The sequence below is a fragment of the Panthera leo genome, chromosome A1, assembly GCF_018350215.1.
Source record: "Panthera leo isolate Ple1 chromosome A1, P.leo_Ple1_pat1.1, whole genome shotgun sequence".
Classification (NCBI taxonomy): Eukaryota; Metazoa; Chordata; class Mammalia; order Carnivora; family Felidae; genus Panthera; species Panthera leo.
Window position 1 is genome coordinate 119,368,711 of NC_056679.1, and position 22,681 is coordinate 119,391,391.

At 37.7% G+C, this 22,681-nt stretch overlaps 1 non-coding gene across 1 annotated transcript; it reads right to left on the reverse strand.

Annotated features, from left to right (window-relative positions):
* Window positions 1-16,803: 16,803 nt before the first annotated feature.
* On the reverse strand, window positions 16,804-16,906 carry LOC122202637. The gene has a single exon (XR_006194776.1). It is a non-coding gene; the product is annotated as a U6 spliceosomal RNA (small nuclear RNA).
* Window positions 16,907-22,681: the final 5,775 nt, after the last annotated feature.

Below are 22,681 nucleotides of genomic sequence, written 5' to 3' on the forward strand. Positions count from 1 at the left end.
ACAGGACACTGACTATTTTCCTAGGAAGATAATGAGATTGGATTGGTTTGTTGACCTTGGGTTATCGTAGGGCATCCAAGAGGAAATACCAAGCAGGCAATCAAAATGTGAGTCTAGACTTCAGGGGAGAGCTTAGGTTTAAAGACCAGTCCTACTGTCCTCATAAGTGGACAAACAAGGACACAGACAGCCTGGAGCCAACCACGATACTGGGAAGTGTCAAGAAAGAGACTTCTGCTACTTATTCATAACATAAATTCTGCAGATACAAAGGCTTCATGTTAATGGTATGACTCGTCTTTTTAAAACTCATTTGTCTCTGAAGGGTTATCCTGAGGAAAAAGTGCTCAGGCAGTGACTTCAGTTCTGGCTAGTGAGTCACTGCATTACATTTCTATACTGCTACTGTCACAAAGCACCACAAATTTAGTGGCTTAAAACATCGACGATTTATTCTCTTATAGGTCTAGGGTTAGAAGTCCAAAATAAGTTTCACCGGGCTAATGTCCAAGTGTCTCCAAGACTTGCTTCTTCTGGAGGCTTTGCAAGGAGAATCTGTTTGTCTTTTCTAGCTTCTAGTAGCCACTATCTCATTCCTCTGTTCTCAGACCACATCTGCTTCCATCCTTACATCGTCTTCCCCTCTGACTTTGACTACTGCAGTGTCCTTATAAGACCGTTGTGTTGACACTGGACCCACCTGGATGATCCAGGATAATCTCCTCATCTCAACATCCTTAATTTATTCACACAGGCAAAGTCATTTTGACCACATAAGGTAACATTTACAGGCTCTGGGGATTAGGACATAGACATATTTGGGAGACTGCTCTTCATCTACCACAGTCACCCAAATTCAGTTGGATCCAAATATACCCCATGTGCTTCCAAATCACAGATGTCCTCACTGAATACACACAACCAATGTGAAGTCTTTAAACATCCCTTCTTCCACCCTCTCAACTTCATAGGGTTTTATGTTGGGTTTTCTCATCAACAACATTATTATCATCACTCTGAAAAGGGCTTTGGTACCATCACAGAACTTCATGGTCTAAAAGGACCTCACAGTTCATCAAGTCAAGCATCAGTTGAATATTTATTGCTTTTGGTCTTCAGGCCTGGAGATGGAAAGTGAAGCGCTTGAATTTACTTCTCAGTTTCTCACTCAATTTGTCTTCCTTATTGCCATTGATTCCCTGGCAACTCACTCCGCCCACAGTTTCTCTTTCTTCAGCTAAGAGTATGCTTCAAGAATTGTCAATTTGATATATTCAAGATCCCAATCAGAGCAAAAGATATAAGTTTCCAACTATGATTAGGCTAGATAAAATTTGAAGTCTCTTCAGACACTCAGTTTCTAGTATAGTTAAAGATTTTCTCAAAATGATATTGATACCAACTCCAATGTAATATAAACTTGCATAATTTTTCCCTAGAAATGATTTCACTTTAAAGAAATGACTGAACTGTAAATCACTGTATCACTTCTCACTACTGAACTAAGGTTGCTAGAATTTTTCAAACTCCTATCACGTACTTTGTGAGTAACTTGCAGGGATACCTATGTTTAGACATCAGAAGTATGGTAGAAAGAACTATGATTTAAGGCCAGAGGAATCTGGATTCAAATTTTAACAATGCAGCCAAGCTGCAGGAAAGTATGTTAATTTCTCCAAAATGGAAAAATGAGAATATTAATACACACATACAAGGACTGGGGGGAATTAGATACAACAATGATATAAAGTACCTAGCCCTGCTTGGCACACAGTAGACACTCAATAAACACTAATCTCAGCATTTCAAGTAGTGTTTATCTTCTACTATGTGCCAGGAAATGGTCATGGCCCCAACCCTTTACTCCCTCTCTTCAGACTCATCACCCTCTAAAGAACAGAAGCAAACAGACCCTAACTTTACATTCAAGATCTTTGTTAATTGGGTTAATGTCCCTAATAAGAGATAACGAGTAGCAAATGTATTAATGATTAGCAGATTCATATTTATAATGTAAAGGATAAATATTCATTAACTTCCATAGGCTCTATGTTTAGTGATGGCTGCTATTATGTAAAATTATAAAATATAAGGAAGAAAAGTAATGGTCACACATGACTGGCATATTCAGGCAGCCAATATTAACTGAAAGAGCCAAATATTAAATTAGAAATTATTAAAAATTAAAATTCATTCTTTTTGTATATTTATAAATAAATATGTCACAATTTTCAGCAACCCTATTATCAAGTTTGCCTTCCTTCATTATTTATGACTGAAGCAAATTTAAAAAATCAGATTTTAAAACATGACTTTAATTTTTTAGTTTCTTAGTCTTTTACTTTCTCAAATATCTTGTGTTGTATACAGGGAGAGAAAAGTTACACTGTTAAGTTTCAGAGTAGATTGTTGCTGTATTCTGAGCCTGAATAGCAAATACGTTTGAAGTATATCCCCATACAAGGAATATATACTGTTTCGATATTTCTCAAGTTTACCTCTGCATCCTTAGATTCCTTATTGGCAATATCTTATCTGAAACTTACAACAAAGGTTATAAATTCAGCAGAGATACAAAAATTAACTCTCTACCCATTCCTTTGGATTTTATTTTTTCTATAATCATGAAATTATTTTGCCTAGTACCATAGACAGACCTTTTTTAGAAAAAAAAAAATATATATATATATAGAGAGAGAGAGTGTGTAAGAGAGAGAATGGGGAGAGGGAGAGAGAGAGAGAGAGAGAGAGAGAGAAAGAGAGAGAGGAGTGGTCCATATAGTATTTCGCATTACAAATGATCAATTTCTACCTCAACTTGGTTAGTTGGAAGATAATCCAAAGTTCACTCACTGATTAAAAAACAAAACAAAACAGGGCACATTCAGAAGCTCCTTATGTAGCAAAATGTACTGAATATAGATCAATGGACACGGAACCAAGGATATGGAGGCTTGAGTCTTCATCAATCTAGTGTCATGGTTAAATTTCATTTAACTTGAGTGCTCATTTATTATCCCTTCCAGAATTAGTATGACTCTTAACACCTAAATTAAATTTCAACTCATGATGTTAATGGGGTACTTTTAATAATAAAGAAATTCTGGATAAATAAAATCAAAGGCAGGAGTTTAAAAGGTTAATTACAGGAGGAATGTAAACTCATTGAAACATCAGTTCAAGCCAAGTAAGTTTGTAAATTTGTTAAATTCATCTCAATTCAGAAAAGAGTACTAGGAAAATTTGGCTACTTATATTATGTTTGCTTGTCAAGACCAAAAGGTTTTTCCTTCATCTAAGCCATAGCTTTCTAGTGACTTCCAGTGGCATGTAGCTAGCATGGCTGTTCATTTGCTGTGTATCCTCTCATGGAGATGTTGTTAACCATAAACTACTAAGTGTGGCTTAACACTCTCAGTAATACAGGCTTTGGGACTATTATGACACTACCCATGATAAAGATAGGCAGGAGTATCATTTATCTCCACATTTTTCCTTCCAATAATTTGAGTCAAATATTTTCTATTAATTTTTTTTTACTTTAATTCCAGTGTAGTTAACATGCAGTGTAATATTAATTCCAGGTGTACAATATAGTGATTTAGCACTTCCATACATCACCAGGTGCTCATCACAAGTGCACTACTTAATCCCTATCATCTATTTCACCCATCCCCCCACCCACCTCCCCTCTGGTAACCAACAGTTTGTTCTGTATACAGTTAAGAGTCTGTTTCTTGATTTCTCTCTATCTCTCTTTTGCTCTTTTTTTGTTTCTTAAATTCCACATATAAGTGAAATCACATGGTATTTATCTTTCTCTCACATATTTTGCTTAGCATTATACTCTCTAGATCCATCCATGTTATTGCAAATGGCAAGACTTCATGCCTTTATATGGCTGAATAATATTCCATTGTACGTATATGTGTGTGTGTATATACATTATACATATATATGTATATACACACATATACATATAAATATACCATATCCTTTTTGTCCATTCATCTATAGAAGGACACTTGGGCTGCTTACATAAGTAATGCTGCTAAAACACAGAGGTGCGTGAATCCCTTTGAAGTAGTATTTTTCTATTTTAGGGTAAATACCCAGTAGTGCAATTACTAGATCATAAGGTAGTTCTTTTCTTGATTTTTTGAGGAAACTCTATACTGTTTTCCAGACTGGTTGTACCAGTTTGCATTCCCACCAACACTGCATGAAGGTTCCTTTTTCTCTACATCCTCATCAACACTTGTTGTTTATTATGTTTTTGATTTTGGCATCCTGACAGGTGTGAGGTGATATCTCATTATAGTTTTGATTTGCATTTCCCTGATAATGAGTGATGATCTTCTGATGTGTCTATTGGCCATCTGGATGTCTTCTTTGGATAAATGTCTGTTCATGTCTTCTGCCCATGTTTATACTGGATTATTTGAGGGTTTTTTGGTGCTGAGTTGTATCAATTCTTTATATATTTTGGATACTAACCCTTTATGGGATATATCATTTGCAAATATCTTCTCTCATTCAGTAGGTTGCCTTTTAGTTTTGTCGATGGTTTTCTTCACTGTGCAGGAACTTTTTATTTTGATGTAGTTCCAACAGTTAATTCTTGCTTTTATTTCTCTTGTCCCAGGAGACATTATCTAGAAAAATGTTGCTAGAGCTGATGTCAGAGAAATTATTGCCTGTGCTCTCTTCTAGGATTTTTATGGTTTTGGGTCTCACATTTAGGTCTTTAGTCCATTTGAATTTATTTTTGTGTATGGTGTAAGAAAGTGACCCAGTTTCATTCTTTTCATGTGGCTGTTCATCTTTCCCAAAACCATTTGTTGAATAGACGGTCTTTTTCCCATTGGATATTCTTTTATCCTTTGTCAAAGATCAATTGACCATAAAATTGTGAGTTTCTTTGTGGATTTTCTATTCTGTTCCATTGGTCTATGTGTCTATTTTTGTGCCAGTACCATACTGTTTTGATTATTACAGCTATGTAATATAACTTGAAGTCTGGAATTGTGGTATCTCCAACGTGTTTTTCTTTTTCAAGATTGCTCTGGCTCTTTGGGGTCTTTTGTGCTTCCATACAGATTTTAGGATTGTTCTAGCTCTGTGAAAACTGCTGTTGGTATTTTGATAGGGATCGCACCAAGTCTATAGATCACTTTGGGTAGTATGGGCATTTTAACAATATTTGTTCTTCCAATCCATGAGTGTGGAATGTCTTCCATGTCTTTGTGTCATGTTCAATTTCTTTAATCAATGTTTTATAGTTTTCAGAATACAGATCTTTCACCTCTTTGGTTAGTTTTATTTGTAGGTATTTTATTATCTTTTTGATTGTAAATGGGATTATTTTCTTAATTTCTCTTTCTCCCACTTCATTATTAGTGTATAGAAAAGCAACTGATTTCTTTACATTAATTTTATATCCTGCGACTTTACTGAATTCATTTATTAGTTCTGTAATTTTGGTGGAGTTTTTAAGATTTTCTTTATACAGTATCATGACACCTTCAAATAGTGAAAGTTTTACTTCTTCCTTACCAGTGTGGGTGCCTTTTATTTCTTTGTGTTGTCTGATTGTTATGCCTAGGACTTCTAGTACTATGTTGAATAAAAGTTGTAAGAGTGCACACCCTTGTCTTGTTCTTAACCTTAGGGGAGAGGCTCTCACTTTTGCCCCATTGAGTATGATGTTTGCTGTGGATTTTTCATACAAGGCCTTGGTATATTGAATATGTTTCCTCCAGACCTACTTTATTGAGGGTTTTTACAATGAATGCATTGTTGTACTTTGTCAGATGCTTTTTCTGCATCTATTAAAATGATCACCTTTTCTATCCTTTCTTTTACTGACATGATGTATCATGTTATTGATGTGCATGAATGGCATACATTGTGATTTCAATTTTCCTTGTTGTTATTCATAAATTTAAAAAATGTGGCTATCAATGTTATGAATAAAACCATATGTATTGTATTCCTTCATAAAAATGCAGAAATCCACTAATTTTTCTAACTACCCCGATGTCCTTCTATGCTATGTATATTCTGGGACTTTTGACACAAACATGTATGACTGTAAATTATTATTTTTGTAGTATTATACATTTCCTTTTAATGAATTTTTATGAACCATTCTATATTGAAATGGCATTAATCTTCCCGGTTAACTTTTTGTTAAATAACTTAGTTATTCTTTGTTTTGATACATCATTTTGTCCTGATGACCTTTGCCTTCAGAAACTTGTATTTTATTATTACTTTGATTTATTATGTTCTCTTAAATATTTTAGTTTTTCTTAGTATTTGACTTTTAATGTTGTATGGAAGATCTCTGAGGGCAAGTTGATTTTTTTCTAAGTAATTCTTCTCCCCCCAGAGAACCCAAGCCTCTGCCTCTTTGTAGGAAACTGTCTTTACTTTTGAAATTCATTTATATAACCAAGATATGCATTAGTGCCAATCTCATTTTACCAAATGTGCTTGCTACATGACAACACCTTTGACCTGCAGATCCAGATCTTCAGCACAGGAAAGTATTTTTCTACAGTGTCTAACTTTCATTTCAATTTCATGTGTTTCTCCCTCATTTTCATCTGTCTTTTCAACCTAGGAGGATGATTCAATCTTTTCCTTTATGTGACCAATTCAGTTTTCTGCAGTTGTGATTCTACTCTTTATTAACAATCACGTAGTTAAAAATTTTAGTTGTAGTAATACTAGTTTCTTCATATTTCTTCACCAAGTCATTCCTTTACGTTTCCATCTGAGCCTCTCACCTAATATTTGGTCTTTATCTCAGAGGCTAAGTTTTATTGAATTTTATTGTGAGCATGAAGCAGATGTTATCTGAACTTTATTCTTGTAGTATTTCTTTTTCAGATGGATGCTCTTTCTCTATTTCTTGATTACAATGGTATCTATATTTATTTTTCAGAATGTTCTTATAGATTCTGTATTGCTAATACATCCTTTAACATGAGGATTGAATTTAGGCCTCATATTAGATCTAAAACAGGCAGGCAGATTGCGTGGGTTCTAGTCATACACCTAGACCATGCTGGTATATTCCTGCAATGCTTAAGTTAGCGGCTCAGTTGGTATAAGTTTCCATGATTATGTCAGTGATTACCCTAGCTGGCTGGGAATGGAGAAAGATTTAGGGTTGTGGGCAGGTCCGGAAGAACCAGTTTATTTATGAACCATTTCTTCCTTGTTTTTGGTGAGGAGATGGAACCAGGAATCACCTTTATCTCTCTCTCTGTTTTTATGATTTTGTCCAGTTTTCACTCCTTGTCCTCAGTGTGTGTGTGTGTGTGTGTGTGGCCTCTTTATTGCCATCAAGAATCTTGGGAGAGCTCTGCCACATTAAGGTGGTGTCAGCCACTCTGAGGTTTTCCTTTAATGGGGTCACAAGTCTTGTTAACCTCCCCAAAAGAGCCACTTTGAAAGCTTTTCATCCATAGTGGCAGAGTGGTTCCCAACAATGAATTCCCTAGATCTTTTCCTTCCCACCTTTGCCTCAGATGATCATCTCCTCCTCCAGTTAGGATTGTGGGTGGATTCTGTCAATTGCCTTAATAGATACTTTTTAAATTTAATTTTCGTTGAATTGTCTACCTATACTTTTAAGTAGAAAGAGCACAGAAAATCCCTAGTGATGTAACATTTATAAAGCAACACTTCTGATAATCAGTTCAACTTCAACGATGGCATTGCATAGGGAAATCCAGCATTCTCTCTCTGCAGCAGCAAATTTCAGGCAGAACAGAATTTACGGTAATCATCATTCCATGCCATTGAGCAGCCTCCTTCCTTAAAGGAAAAGCTACCAATAGAAATGTTGACAATAGATAATCAGCATCTGGTTACAAAACTTGAGCAATTCTCAGACAATGGCTTAGAAATGCTTGGAGTGGTGACAGCATTAAAAAATTCTAATCGTGTTCTGAGAAACCTCTTCTACTTAGGTCATAAGTATGTACTCTTGAAATCATGACAGAATTGTCTCCCAAAGCCTTTCCAAAAAACTTCTAGATTCCACCCTCTGCCCCATTAACTACTGATCCTCCCGAGCACCTGTGCCCAGACCAAGAGGCCTCTTAAAATCACTATTTTATAAATTCTTTAATCCTTCATGCTCCAAAAAGGCCCAGAGTGTGTCTATCTCTAGCTCTTAATTACTTGTTGGAGGCACAATGGAGCTTCCAGATACTGTGTGTTTAAAAAAAGGATAAGTGAGCAGCCTAGGTAAAGAACTACTGCAAATCAATAAGAAAAAGACCATCAGCCATATAGAATAATAAGCAGAAGATATAAGATATAAGATTTCACAGAAGAAATCCAAATGGCCAAGAAGTATATGAGAGATGCTCAACCTTATTAGCATTCAGAAGAATAAAAATTAAAACAACCAAATGATCCATAAAACAGATGAACCATTCCATAACCATGAAATTGGCAGAATTTAAGAAGTTTGCTGATACCAAGTGATGGTAGAGAAAGGGAACTCACCATCACTGATGGCAGCAGTGCTAACTGGGGTAGTCACCTCGGGAGGTGATTTGGGGATATTAAGCATGGCTCAAAATTCCCATAGCCTAAGACCCTCAATCCTACTTCTGGGTTTATATCTTAGTGAAACTTTTACACATGTGCAAAAGGGAAACATGCCAAAGAATGTTCTCTGCAGCATTGTTTTTAAGAACAAAAAATTGGAAACTCAAATGTTCATCTGTCAGAGAATAGGGATTAATAAATTGTGATATATTGATAACAGTGGAATGGTGAGCAACAGCTAAAATGAATGAGCGATATTTTCATATATCGATATGAACAGATCTTAAAAACTGTTGCATGAGAAAAAGCAAGTTACATTTTTATACCATTTATTTAAATTAAAAATGGTAAGCATGGTAATGCTCTACAGCATTTATGGATATATGTAGACATACACACTCACAGGAAAAGTTTAAAAACATGGATTAGACATCCTCTATATTTACAATGAACCTTGCTTTCTGGGATTGGATGTTTGCTGACAGGAACAGAGTGGTGGCAACCTTCTCTGTAACGTGTATGTTTATTTCTTTATATAAAAACGATCTTGCAGTAACTATTGCAAAATCTGTTCATTCTGAGTGGGGAGTACATCACTATTTGTTGAATTATCCTTTGTAAATATTAGTTTAGTTTAGTTTTGTTTTCCATTAAAAACATCCCAGACATTTTATCCTCCAGGTCCATGGTCTCCTGTAACTAAATCCCTTGGGAACCAGAGCACCTGAAAGATGATAAGGGCTTCCCTTTCCCCCTCTGCACCTTGAGGAGCTGCTTGGTTAGACACTAATTCCATCTTGACAAAGTTTTTCTGGCAGCATTCTGCTCAACTGCACATACGATAAATACCCTTAAAAGGCAATATCAATCCAGCTGTGAGGGGTGGGGGGAGGGGGACTATTTTAGCATTGCAATTCATCTGCAGTGATTTATAATTTTTAAAATATTTTACCATGTTAGAATACTACCTGAATATAAAACAACTCAAATGAGACATTTATGTACTCAGACAGTATTCCTATTTGTCTCATCTGTATCCATGGCGGGTATTCTCAGGAATGCACAATTCTCTAAAAAGTAAATTGTGATCTCCTTATTTTAAAACATGGCAACATCAGAGGTAGACACGTGTTCCTCTGACTCTCCACATTTAATAATCACCCTATTCCCGAACTAAAAGCAAGAGCCTGAGTATTATGAAAAATAAAATCCAGGGGAAGAATTGCACTTCTTTGGACCTCATCAGAATTAGATGGAGTGTTTTGAAGTGTTTGAAAGGAAATTTTGCCTTGCCCAGGGCTGGAGTGAGGGCTGGAATTGAAGAGAGGGGATCAATATGGGAGCCGTCCCAGCTCTGCCTAAAGTGCTGTGGTGATTAGAGGAAATGGCTTATCATTTCTTCTTACAATGTGGAAAAGAAACCATTTGTGGAATCAATAGAAGGCTGGCAGAGCCCATCAGCTGTAGTTCTGAGCTATGTATCTTCATTACTATGAGGTACATGAATCAGAAGGAACCTGAATCCCACAACCCCGTGCACTATCCCACATAAATGCATCACACTGGTTATCAGACATGTATGGTTATTATATATATTTTATATACATATTATGCATATATTATACATATGTGGTTGTTACAAATTATATGTTATAATATATATTATATGTTGGGCATGTATGGTTATTATATATATTATCCACATATTATATATCCATATATGGCATATATGGTTATTATATATTTTATAATATATAATATATATCATATGTTAGGCATATATGGTTACTACATGCCAAGGGAAGCTGGACGTTAATTTGTCTAACAGGGAAACAAATGCTAGTTTTTATTGTCTGGATAGCTTGATAGTTTCCTTATGAGAAAATTCCAAATCTATTGTGGCTCCATTACAAGGACCAGCAGGAAGAGTGGAAGGATACAAAATATATTTACTCTGACCATGAGGTGTGCAATCATTTCAGCTGCTGGAAAACTTTGGGAACTTCAAATAGCTAATGTGAAGTCAAGAAGAAGAGAACTTTTTCCCCGTTAGCGCTGTATAGGGACCACTGAAAAAGAACACATAGAAAATGCTTGTGCCCTTGCAAAACAGCCAAGGCACAGCTGACATAAGACCCCCTTTCATCCTGCCAGTTATTTCTGGGCTAGAATGTTTAAATAAGTACAAGATGGATAGTTCCTCAGGATTTTGGAGCTGAACAGAGAACCTTTTAGCTGAGGCAGGGTGCAACTGTGGAGGCAGCCACACTGCAAGGAAAAAGTTTTCAACCATGGAGGTTTGGCTCAGAAAGCAGTAGCTGGGCAGCTGGACTCCAAAGACTCACACCTTTCAACCAGTAAAATCTGTTTATAGGTCCTTGAAAATATTGGATCCCCGTAGTCTGGCCTGGCTAGGGAACTGTATTGCAGTATCAACAAGCCATACTGAACTTGAACCTTTTCCTTCTAAGTAATTCAAATACACCCCAAGATACTTACTAGGACTTTGGGAGCCATGTAAACAACAGCCCACTTCCCCCTCTGGGGTCAGATCTCACTGAGAAATGTAGCACTAGAAATGACATTGTTAAAGACCAAAATGCCAGGTTTTAATAACGAAGTTGAGTTGGACATAATGTGGATCTGTGACCACCAACACTTTTCTCTCGGAATGAAACCCTCCCAACCAGCCAGGGCAGAGGGGGACAGCTTCAGGCCTCTAGCTGGGCAGGCCACTGCAGAGATGAAGCTGCTCCCACAGAAAGAATGCTGAGCCCCAGAGCCAGGCCCTTATCCCCAACTTACGCAACTGGTCAGAGAGGGGGAGAAGAAGAAGGAAGGGAGCAGGGAGAAAAGTCCGACTGTTTCACTCACACTTTTCCTTTCTAGGGGAATGTGTCCCTCTATAGAAGTACAAAAAGTGTTACAGTGTTTGTAATTGACTAAAGCTCATTATAATGCACATCCTGGAGGTCAGGCTAGTTAACCCAAATGGAAATACATACTTTAGCATTGCTGGGAACACTCAAATCTGCCCACTGGAAAATTATAAATTAGTAGTTGTTAGGAATCAACAACACCAGCCCATCTTCCATATTACAGATACAAAATCAAGGACCTCCTAAGACCCACTTGCTCATGGGTTATTACATAACCAGTGCAATTCCAAGCACATGTGTTATCTCATTTGATCCCTATCATCATGGTGAAATTAGCATATTGTCATTTCCATTTTAGAGATGATAAAATTATTACCTTAGGAAAGACTTATCCAAGGTCACTTAGGGAGTGAGTAGTAGAGCAAGGACTCAAACCCAGGCGCTGGGGTCCACAGTCCAGCCTTCTTCACCATGTCAGGGCTCAGAGTCCTTTAGAGAAGAGCCTGTCTAACCTTCCCATTCCACTGCAAGGGAAACAGGTCCAGAAGTCAGTGGGTTCTTGATTGGACTTATTTTATAAATGTAGCTCATTTTGCCTAAATATTCTTCCAGATGGTGGATTTGTTGGGTACTTTCCAGAAGAAATGGATCAATTCATCTCTTCTCCTTCCACATAAGTGCTCAATAAATAACACAATAAAGCCTTTGACTTCTCACACTATTAAGGATGAATATGAGAAAATTTGGTTGGTTCAGTTAACACACTACAGTTTCATTTACTGAGATGATTTTCAATGAAAAACTTATTAACCAAGCACAGAGAAAATAAGGAAGTCCAAATGCCAAAATATGATATTCTTTAATTACATGAAGAAATCTTTGGAAACAAAGGCTGTGGAATATATTTTGACTTCTCTATAATAAAAATGTAGCCCTACTGAATTTTAATTACAGGAATTATTGATCCCTGAAATATAAGAGGTGGAAAAAATATTTTCATTAAATAAAATTACGATAACTTTAATAGTGAGCTACAGTGGGGTCATCCAATATTGTTGGTGTCTATGCAGAGTACATGAAATGGACAATACAGTTAATTTGATTCATGTAGATAGTCATGATATACTGAACCTTATCATCTGCCTACTCCCCTCATCCAAATACATACAAGGGAAGCCTTGGGGAGGGGCAGTGTAACAGAGTTACCCGGAAACAACTAAAACAAAGAAAGATGGCCAGGACATGGGATTGTGAACCACTGAATCTTGCCACATCACTGTCCCAGAGAACCATGGGGGGAATTCATCAATAGAATAAGAAAATTAGCCTGGAAAACTGATAGTACCTATAATGCTGAGATTTTGGCTCCCAAGTCCTAATGTTAAACTTGGTTAAGCTAGGCCAGGTCATAGGCAGATTCTTTTCATTGAGACTAGATAGGTTCAAGTCTAGAACTAACCAGGCTGAAGTTTCACCTTTTTATCTAAATCTCAAGGCCATATTCCTAAATTTTACCAAATTTGGCCAAATTGGAGTTGGCTGGTCTGAAGACACCTGCCAGCAAGGGAGCCCTGAGGAAGTCAGGGACACCTACTGGTAGCCCATGGACTGTAGCTGGCCTGAAAATACATTTTATTTGACTTCAACAGGTTTTAAAATTATAATTAATTTTAACTCAAGAGATATTTTACATGAAATAATTAGATTTCTAGCTTTCTTAAAGATTTGGCAGATCTGGGTAACTGGGCCCACGTGCTTCCAGGAGGCTGGAACTGCATCATGGTTGCCCCTTTGATGAGTTATGGAAACCCCCATGTACACAGGGCCCTTGAGCCTGGTTTGTCCACACCACCACCTCATATGTTAATTGCTCAGTTCTATAGTATTTGACTTTATAACTTTTCTGATCTAGATTGCTGGAGACTCCTGGGAAATAAAACCCAACAAAGGTAGACACTATCTCAACTCAACTCTGGCAGTCTATCCTAATCATGTCCTTGGTTTTGGGCAGCACTGTCCCTCCTTTGAGAAGAGAGTGACACCTAACTTGGCAACTATCCTCATGGGATGAGGAGGAGGAAGAGGAAAAGAAGGAAGACAAGAAGAGGAGGAGGAAGAGGGGAGAAAGAGAGGGAAAGATTGGAGGGAAGTGTTGACCCTGCTGGAGGTCAACATGGTGTCTATAATAGGTGTATAATAAATGCTCTTAGTCCTTGACAACAAATATGAAACCGTCATTCAATTTTGTCAATTCTACCCAAACACAACCAATTCTATGGGGGAAAAAAGCAGTCAGTAAAAAGTAGATCAGCCAATCCTACTTTTTTGACCCAATTGACTATTAGCCTTCGTGCTCGCATTTACTTTAGTGAAAAGGTCACCTTTATTTCTAGGATAATTAAAGAAAAGATCTTACTAGTCTGACCAGTGACTATAAAATGTAGCTTTCCTGTTTCATTTGTAAAGTTGCATCAGGTAACTGTCTCATCTGACACAGGAGAAAGCACACCAGGAATCGCAGGACCATCACCAGTATTCACCATTAAAAGGCTTGCAAATGAGTTAACCGTGATTTATTCAGGGTTCCCAGAGTAATTCACTACCATTTCCTTCATGCCTGAATAATGAGCTTCATATCTTTTTGAGTGGATAATATTTCTAAAATGACCTGATAATTCATTTCACACCATCTTGTTATAATAACTCCTTTTTGTATTAAAGCTGTGTGCACAAAGGAATAAATAAATGGATAAAATCCTTTGGACCAAATTCCTGTGCTGCAGGATGGGTTCACGTACATTAAGGAGATCTGGATCATTGTCTCAGGTCTGCCATCAGCCATTGAATGACTCGGCACAGTCACTACCCCTCTGTGGGCCTCAGGGTTTCAGCAGTGAAAAGAAGATGTGAACTAGTTCCTCAGATACTCTGCAGCTGTTCCCCTTTCAGAGGCAAAAAGTTGTGGAAAGGGTCCCTAAAGTCAAGACAGGCCACTACCACTGAGGACTAACACATGAGCAGATACAAGAGAAGTATGAGTTTCCCCTCTGCATTTCTGTGTACAAAGACCTCCTATTCAATTTGATCACTTAACTATGTTGAAAAAATATAGTTAAACCAAGAAATCATAATGATTGACACATACCTTAAGTATTTTAACACATATAGATGTTCATTTATTTCCCAATTTTTCATAAGCCAAAACCCTTTCTTCGGTTTTGGGTCTGCTGATTGCAGTCACCCATCAGGAACTGTCTATGATTTTCAGCTCTGATTTGTTTGAAGGGGAAAAATAACTTAAAAATCTTTGCGAAGGTATGTGACTTACAAAATTCTTCTGAATTTTATAATTTTGTATCATTTTCTGATTGTCTCTCACCCACACCTAATTTATTGACATTTTCTAGTTGTTTACCTTTATCAAGACTCCTAAGTCAACTCATTTTTCACAAGAATAAACACTGTTTATACCTTCACCTTTCATTAGTATATATATATATATATATATATATATATATATATATATATATATATATTTCACCTTCACTTGTAGTTTATATATATATAATATATAACATATATAAATGTATATTATACATAATACATATATTATATATATATATTTTAGTTTTTATTTAAATTCCAGTTAGCATACAGTATAATATTAGTTTCAGGTATACAATTTAACTGATTCAACACTGGCATACAACACCTGGTGCTCATCACAAGTGCACTCCTAAATACCCATCTCTCATTTCACCCATTCCTCCACCCAGCTCCCCTCTGGTAACCATATGTATACATATATGTATATATATGTGTGTGTGTGTGTGTGTGTGTGTGTGTATGTGTGTGATTTCTCTGCCATCAGATACATCACACACACACACACATATATATATACACACACACACACACACATATACACACAGACACATACATATACACATCACATCTTTACCCATTCATCAGTTGATGGACATTTTGGGCTCTTTTTGTAATTTGGCTATTGTTGATAATGCATTGGAGTGCATGCATCCCTTCAAATCAGTATTTTTGTATCCTTTAGGTAAATACCCAGTAATGTAAATGCTGGATCATAGGATAGTTCTATTTTCAACTTTTTGAGGAAACTCCATACTGTTCTCCGGAGTGGCTGCACCAGTTTGCATTTCCACCAATAGTTTAAGAGTGTTCTCCTTTCCCTACATCCTCACCAACACCTGTCGTTCCCCCCGGAGTTGTTCATTTTAGCCATTCTGATGGGTATCTCAGCATATCTCAGCTATCTCATCATAGCTTTGATTTATATTTCCTTGATGATGAGTGATGTTGAGCAGCTTTCCATGTGTCTGTTGGCCATATGTATGTCTTCTTTAGAAAAATGTCTATTCATATCTTCTGCCAACTTTTTAAAAGTGGATTATTTGTTTTTTGGATGGTGAGTTTGATAAGTTCTTTATATATATTGGATACTAACCCTTTACTAGATATGTCTTTTGCAAATATCTTCTCCCATTCAGTAGGTTGCCTTTTAGTTTTGTTGATTATTTCCTTTGATTCGCGGAAGATTTATTTTGATGTAGTCCCAATAGTTTATTTTTGCTTTTGTTTCCCTTGCCTGAGGAGACATATCTAGTAAGAACTTGCTATAGCCAATGTCAAAGAGGTTACCACCTGTGTTCTCCTCTAGAATTTTAATGGTTTTCTACCTCACATTTAGGTCTTTCATACATTTTGCATTTATTTTTGTGTATGGTCTAAGAAAGTAGTCCAGCTTCATTCTTTTTCATGTTGCTGTTCAGTTTTCCTAACACTATTTGTTGAAGAGACTGTCTTTTTTTCCATTGGATATTCTTCCCTGCTTTGTCAAAGGTTAATTGGCCATACAGTTGTGGCTTCATTTCTGGGTTTTCTATTCTGTTCCATTGATCTATGCATCTATTTTTGTGCTGTTTTGATTGTGCTGTTTTGTGCTGATTTGATGCATACTGTTTTGATTATTACAGCTTTGTAATATAACTTGGAGTCCAGAAGTTTGATGCCTCCAGCTTTGCTTTTCTTTTTCAACGTTGATTTCGCTATGCAGGGTCTTGTCTGGTTCCATACAAATATTAGGATTGTTTGCTCTAGCTCTGTGCAAAATTCTGGTTGTATTTGGATAGGGGTTGCATTAAATGTGTGGATTACTTTGAGTAATAGAGACATTTTATTGATACTTGTTCTTCTAATTCATGAGCATGGAATGTTTTTCCACTTCTTTGTGTCATCTTCAATTTCTTTCCTCAGTGTTTTACAGTTTTCAGAGTATAAATCTTTTACTGTATTCCCAGTATCTTGTGGGTTTTGAAAAAATCAGGAACACTTCACAAATCTGCATGCCATCCTTATGCAGGGGCTGTGTGAATCTTCTATCATTCTAATTTTAGTAAATGTGCTGCTGAAGAGAGCACTCATTAGTTAATATTTAATTACATTATGAAACTGTAATGTGTGTGTGTGACCAGGTTTGGGAACCAACACGAAAGTGTTTGATAAGTTCAGAACTCAAATGGAGTGCATGGATGCACTAAAGTAAAGCATACTAGATACTAGTCATCTGCATGCTGAGGCACTAGTTAACCCATTTGTTTAATAAAAAGTCAGTTAAGTGGAGGGGATCAATAGGACTGCCCACTGTACATTTTGTCAATTTATCTGCAAAGAAGCCAAATAAAATTCACAAACATAGGCAAAGAAAGAAAGTTATTGGACAGATCTGAGAAGACACAACAAGTTGAAGTAAAGCTGAACAGCCAGGTTCTCAGTAGGATGGGAACTAGGGAAGAACTGGCTATCTTGGGAGCAGGCACTAATGGATAGTCTTCTACAGGTCTATCACTGGATGAGTTGGCTCCAATGTTTTTCATCTTTGTGTCACTCTGATGAGGATCTGAATGTCTATGAGAAGAACTCTGATTGGCTTCTGTATCATACAGACTCTCCTCAACCAGGGAAGAACAGACCCTACAAAGGATCCTCCACCAAGACTACATGCACTAGGGAGGAATCATTCTCCAGAGACAACCCAAGGAAGGGGCTGTAAACAGAGGAGGGGGAATGTGCATAGTGATCTGTAAGTTTGGGCAAGAAACCACATTAGCCAGGAGAAGATTTAGTGCCCTAGAAATGAGTCCGGATTCTGTCTAGAAGAAGGTAGAAAGTGTTCAGAGTAAAAGAAAACCTATAGCTGCTGACTGTTGCTTTATGCTTAGACATGCATTTTCCCAGCAGCTCTCAAGGCTTCTACCTTCTGAAGCTCTGAGGGAAATGTGCCAATTTCCTCGACCACCCACATTGTTCCAGCTGAGAGTAGGTGTGAAAGTCTGGATCCAGGCCCCAGCCTGTCACTTAATAGCTGCCTGATCTTAGGTGAGCCAATGCTTCTAAATACCCCAGATTCTCCATACACAAGCTGAAAGACGCTTCCAGATGTGATGCTTTGTCATTTCTATATCTGGACACATCCCCTTTCTTTATACATTTAAATATAATTTAGCAAAGCAGATATATTTCTATATTATTTGTTGGAATTATTTTACATGCCAGTAAATGTTACAGGTTTCAGTGGAACTGTCTATGATGTAAATATGGTGCTTAGAGGTAAATTAAAAAAGCAGTAAAAAGCAGTAAGATACATGCTGGCTAATATACTAGACTTCTTATTTGTGTTGCTTTTCTAATCTTTTATAAAGATATGTACACAAGAGGTATCTGCTTCTGTCTTGAATTCCTTCTTAATGCCCCCTGCCAACTCCCAATGACTCATTTTCTTACTCTATTTCTTTTGTTTGCTTGTTTTCTTTTTCAGTACTCCAGGTTTGGTTTGCTTCCTTTCACTGACAATTTGAATGAGATTCTCAGGACGGTTTCCTGCAGTGTTCTGAGGGTAAGAAATGCCTTTGGTTTCTTTTAGAAAACTCCCCTGAGGTGACCACTGAGGATCTTATGCCCACTCAAGGCTTTGTACTGTGATACTCCCAAGAACTCAGAACCTATATAAAGGGGAGAAAAATCTACTACCTGGCAGGATGGGAGCTTAACACCAAAATTAAATCCAGTCGCAGAAAGAAATATTACTTGTGCTCTTGAGCGTATGGGTTGAGAGATTTAGCTTACAGAGGTTTGAACTTTATTTAGTTGATGATAGGGAGCTAAGTAAGGCAAGTGGTAAGTCAAATATTTATTTTAGAAAAGTCACTTGGGCAGCCACGTGGAAGACAGGTTGAAAAGGAGAGAGAAAAGGAGGGGAGCCTAGTCAGGAGGTTGAATCAGGGGGCTAGATTGGACAGAATGCAGGGGTGGAAAGCTAACTCATCCTCTGCTTCTCTACCAAATCACTTCCTTTCTGTTAGGACATATGGCTAGACTACATTTCCCAATCTTCTGGCCAGGCAGGGCAGTGTTGCTCAATTTGGAGCAGAGGAATGTGGGCAGACATGAGGTACACGTCCCATATGAACCTACTCATGCCCTTTCTTCCCCAGTCTGCCAGCCAAATGTGTGGACACCAGGGGGACCTGCAACCATGTGTAAATGGAGGAGCCTCCATGGGGCTGGGTCCCTGAATGACTTCATGGAGTACATACAAAGGTGTGTATACACCTTCACCGTGCAAGCAAAGAAATAAATTGCTATTATGTTAAGATGCCAAAATTTCCAAGTTCATTTGTTAATGCAGCTCATGTCATCATCACTAATATAATCCTCAAAGCTCTCTGGTTAGAGCAGAGCTCAGTCGTTTGCATGCAATGTTGTGTAACCACTCTGCCCCTATCCACACTCGCATTAGAGGGAAAAATAGAAGAGTAAAATGAAGAAAATACATGTTACATGTTTCACCGTCCAGGGCTAAGCACTCTTAATGATCTGGTAGATTTTCTCTCATTCTTTTTTATTTTTTTTTCCTATAGCAAAAAAAAAAAATGCTACACTTAGTTTGTTCCAATACTAAATTTTTCACCCAGTGACTTATTTATTGACTCAACATTCACTGTATGCCTGTGTGTCAGAAACTGTGCTCACTGGTAGGGATTAAAAGAACAGACACAACAGTTTCTGTCCTCAAGGAAACTATAGCCTCATGGAGGATAGAGATGCTTAAGCAGATAATGACTAAGATAATGACACAGAAAATGTGTCAGCAGAGTGACAGAGAAGGGAATTAAGCAAAAGGGAAGAGCACCTAACATTAAAAAAAAAAAATTCACTGAACTCTTGTTATATGTTAGGAACTGATTTAATCACCTTTTGGATATAAACTAATTTAATCCTCATGACAATCCCATGAGATACACATCACAGTATGTCAGTGTTACAGGTGAGGAAACTAAACCCTAGATGAGATCAGGAACTTACCCCTTGCCCAAGGTCTCGCTGAGAAGGGGTTCAGCAGTGTGTGTGTGTGTGTGTGTGTGCGCGCGCTCAGAGTTGACTTCTTAGATGAGTTTCAAAGACAGGGACTGGGAAGGGCAGAGTTACATGTGAGCAACTACAAGTGGCCCAGTTCTTTTTTTTTTAAATTTTTTGAATGTTTATTTATTTTTGAGAGACAGAGACAGTGTGAGTGGGGAAGGGTCAGAGAGAGAAGGAGACACAGAATCTGAAGCAGGCTCCAGGCTCTGGGCTGTCAGCACAGAACCTGATGTGGGGCTTGAACTCACAAACCATGAGATCATGACCTGAGCCGAGGTCAGACACTTAACTGACTGAGCCACCCAGGCGCCCCTCAAGTGGCCCAGTTCTTACTACATTCCCAGTAGCCTTGTTACATAGACTAATTTCAGGATGTGAGGCTCTAAAGAAAATCTACTTCAGCTTACAAATTCTGGGTAGGAGAGGAAGACTGCTCATTGGCTTTGGATGTCATATTGACTCCACTAGCTAGTAAATGTGACACAAGTTGTGTTCTAGAATACAAAATACTGGTAACCCTTCCTCCCTGAAGGCTGGAGCTGGTAAAAATGAAACAGGTCATATAAAAAGAGAGAAAGAAACAATTGTAGAGACAATGATGACAGCTGAAAGCTCGATCACATCCAGAGGGGACATACATTTTCACAGACCCACAGCTGGGTTAAATAAATGCTAAGGAATAAGGGGTCTGTGATATTTCATTAATGAGTTAGAGGAAGCAGTCATACTGGGAAGAGGCTGGGTTTTCAGCAAAGAGCTGTGAACAAACTTGGCCTGAATCCATCCTTAAATCAGTCATAAGACTGCCTCTTAATCTTGCTATCTTCATCCAAAAATCAAGGAGACAAACGATCGCAAAAAAAGTCTGCACATCAAACCAGTCTTTCTTCCTCTTTTCCTTTCTAAGCTCCAAACACTCATTTCCTTTATGATTTTTTAGTTAAAATTTGAACTCTCCCCATTAGGAGCCCTCTCCACTGCCTGATATTCTTGCCTTTTCAGTAGGACACCGTGAAAAGGCCCATTTTCTCCTCTTGCCCCAAGATGGACATGTGAGATAGGAGCGGCTATCTCACTCACCCATCACTTCTGGAAATCCGTACTTGCACATTTTCCCACATACTGTGGACTTTACTTTGAAAGCAGGCATCACTACTGCCTTATTTGGAGAAAGAGGCCAGAAAACCAAGGGCCTGTTAAAATAAGCAGAATTTGGGGGGCTATAAAGAAACTCTGAGAAGCCACAGTCACTCTGTGGCTTAGTAGGAATCTCAAAGGGTGATCTGCATTCCTCACTTAAGCAGGGTTGGTCTTGAGTCAATGTTGTTCCAAGATTAAGCAAGGCTGTAGAATTCTAGTTGCAAGTGAAGATTTATCACATAAAGTCACCTCACAATATTTGCTACATTCTTACAAGGTTTTTCTTGGTTCATTGTTTCCCAAACTATGTGCTGAATACATGTCCCACCTGCTGAAATATGAGGTTGTTTAAAGTGGTTCATGGACAGAGCATTTAATAACACTAAATCACAGAAGTCAAACATTATTCTCTTTTAAATGGTCTTCCAATCTCTCTTTGGGCTTCAAGGTGAAAGCCTCTGTGCTGGTGTGCCTTTAACAGCTTTCCACACTGAGCTGATCTGCCTTTTGCTGAAGGAAGAGCAAGCCTCAGTCAAGCAACAGAATTTTTTTAAGATGAAATTTATTGTCAAATTGGTTTCCATACAACACCCAGTGCTCATCCCAACAGGTGCCCTCCTCAATACCCATCACCCACCCTTCCCTCCCTCCCACTCCCTATCAACCCTCAGTTTGTTCTCAGTTTTTAAGAGTCTCTTATGTTTTGGCACCCTCCCTCTCTTTTTTTTTCCTTCCCGTCCCCCATGGTCTTCTGTTAAGTTTCTCAGGATCCACATAAGAGGGATAACATATGGTATCTGTCTTTCTTTGTATGACTTATTTCACTTAGCATAACACTCTCCAGTTCCATCCACACTGCTACAAAAGGCCATATTTCATTCTTTCTCATTGCCATGTAGTATTCCATTGTGTATATAAACCACAATTTCTTTATCCATTCATCAGTTGATGGACATTTAGGCTCTTTCCATAATTTGGCTATTGTTGAAAGTGCTGCTATAAACATTGGAGTACAAGTGTCCCTCTGCATCAGCACTCCTGTATCCCTTGGGTAAATTCCTAGCAGTGCTATTCCAACAGAATATTTTTAACACATATATTGAGGTATAATTGACATAAAGCAAACTGTCTATTTAAAGGTATAATTTGAAATGATTGGATATCAGTATATACCCTGAGACCACTACCATAATCAAATTAATAAATATTTCTAACACCCCCAAAATTTTTCTTGTGACCCACTGTGATCCTTCCCTCCCACACCTCACCAATTCTATCCCTTCCCGGGTAACAACTGTCCTTCTTTCTGCTACTGTAGCTTCTGTTTTATGAAAGCTCTATAAAAATTGAATAATACAGTGTGTACTCTTTATTTTAGTCTCATGGCTTTCACTTAATATAATTATTTTGAGATTCTTTCAACATGGCGATCTGATTCAATAGTCCATTCCTTTTTATAACTGGGTAGTATTCTACTATATGAATATACCACAATTTGTTTATCCATTCATGTGCTGATGGTCATTTGAGTGTTTCCAGTTTTAGGTTATTGCAAATAAAGCTACTGTGAACACTCTTGAGCAGGTCTTTTCAATTTTAGCCATTCTGGCAGGTATGTAGTCATTTCACACTGT